The following is a 2,128-nucleotide window of genomic DNA, read 5'->3' as shown; positions in this document are numbered from 1 at the left end:
GGAGAACCAAGCCAAAGGTACTCCCACACCACAACACTTAACCGGAAATTTCATTGCCAAATCTGCATTTATCCAATTAGTCGAAAGAAGCCAATTTGGGAGGATGCCTAGTGAAGACCCTCACTCTCACATGGAGACTTTTTGTGACTATTGTGATGCAATTTCTCAAACCGGTGTAACTCAAGACCAAATTCGATGGGTCTTATTTCCTTTTTCTCTAATTGGCACCACAAAACAATGGTTGAAAGGCCTTGATAAGGCTACTCTCGGAATTGACTCTTGGAAGAAATTGGCTCTAGATTTCTACAAAAAGTTCTACCCACCGGAAAAGACTAACATGCTAAGAGCTCAAATTACGGGCTTTAAGCAAAGAGATGAAGAATCCTTGTATGAAGCTTGGGAGCGATTCAAGGGAATTTGTCGCTCATGTCCTCATCAAGGACTTAGCGAATGGTTCTTGGTACAACAATTTTGGAATGGTCTTTATGAAGACTCAAGAAACATTCTCAACATGGGATCAAATGGTATGTTCACCGAAGTTGACGATAATCAAACTTGGAACAAGATTGAGGAAATGGCGGTCCATAATTCACAATATAGTAGACCTCGCAAGGCTACTAGAGGAGGAAAGCATGAAGTGGACTCTATTACTCAATTGGGTGCTCAACTTAGTGCTCACATTGATACCATCAATTTGAAGTTCGAAAAAGCTATGGCTAGACTTGAAGAAGCCTCCAAATCACCAAAGCATCATGTTAATGCCATGACGGCATCTTCATCAATCCCAAGTGGGATATGTGAGAATTGTGGAACTTTGGGACATGACCAAAGTGAATGTAGGGGAACAAATGAACAAGTAAATGCTTTTCAAGCATACAAGAGTGGTCCCCCTTATTCAAATTATTATAATGAAAATAACAAATTCCACCCAAATCTCTCATACAAAAGCCAAAATGTTCAAAACCCTCAACCAACATACACCCCACCTCCCATGAGAAATCAAAATCAAAGACCCTTTTACAACCAAAACCAAGGTTATCAAAATCAAAATCAAACTCCATACAATCAACAAAGTGACCAAGGTTTAGATGTTCAAAAAGCGGTCCTCCAAATGCAAAAGAATCAACAAGAGTTTTTCACTCAAATGCAAAAGGATAGTCAAGTAAAGGAAATCACCATCAACAACATCCTAGCCCACACCAAAATGTTGGAAACCCAATTGACTCAATTAGCATCTTCAAGTTCTCAAAGATAAAAGGGGCAATTACCACCTCAAAGTAATCCCCCGAGACATGAAACAGTTAGTGCCATTCACTTGACGAGTGGTACGAGATATGAAGCACCGAAGAAGCAAGTTGAGGATGAAGTGGTGGAAGCTAGTGACAAAGAAGAAGTTGTGCAAAACTCCAAGGATGGAGAACCATCAAAAGAAGAAGTTTCAAAGAAAAATGAAGACAAGGCCAAGGAGAAGGAACCCATTGTGATTAGACTTCCTTTTCCAAGTCGTCAAGCCAAGCCCAAATTTGATGACCAACGTGGAAAGTTTATGGAAATTGTGAAGAATTTGGAAGTCTCGATTCCTTTCACGGAATTAATTAATCACGTGCCGGCCTATGCAAAGTACATGAAAGATATCCTTACGAAAAAGAAGTCAATCCGAAAGCTTGAGACTATCGCCTTCACTAAGGTGAGTAGTGCAATCCTTCAAGGGAGTTCACCTCCGAAGCTTAAAGATCCGGGAAGCTTCTCAATACCATGTACCATTGGTGACACAACGATCAACAAAGCCCTATGTGATCTAGGGGCTAGTGTGAGTGTTATGCCGTATTCGGTAAATAAAAGGTTAGGGATGGGAGAGCTTAAATGTACCAATATCACACTCCAAATGGCCGATAGATCGACGAAGACACCATTAGGGATATGGGAAGATGTTCCCGTAAGAGTTGGGAAATTTATCATCCCGGTGGACTTTGTCATTGTTGACATGGAAGAAGACTCCAATATTTCAATCATTCTAGGAAGACCTTTCTTGCACACAGCGGGTGCGGTAATAGATGTGAAGCATGGAGAGCTCACTCTAGAAGTGGGAGATGAGAGCATAACTTTCAATCTTGACAAGACCATGAGA

At 40.9% G+C, this 2,128-nt stretch overlaps 1 non-coding gene across 1 annotated transcript; it reads right to left on the bottom strand.

Annotated features, from left to right (window-relative positions):
• Window positions 1-337: 337 nt before the first annotated feature.
• LOC141650693 (small nucleolar RNA R71) lies at window positions 338-444 on the bottom strand. Its single transcript, XR_012546711.1, has one exon. It is a non-coding gene; the product is annotated as a small nucleolar RNA R71 (small nucleolar RNA).
• Between the last annotated feature and the right edge of the window lie 1,684 nt (window positions 445-2,128).

The sequence above is a fragment of the Silene latifolia genome, chromosome 3 (assembly GCF_048544455.1).
Source record: "Silene latifolia isolate original U9 population chromosome 3, ASM4854445v1, whole genome shotgun sequence".
Taxonomy (NCBI): Eukaryota; Viridiplantae; Streptophyta; class Magnoliopsida; order Caryophyllales; family Caryophyllaceae; genus Silene; species Silene latifolia.
This window is presented reverse-complemented; position numbering and strand designations above follow the sequence as displayed.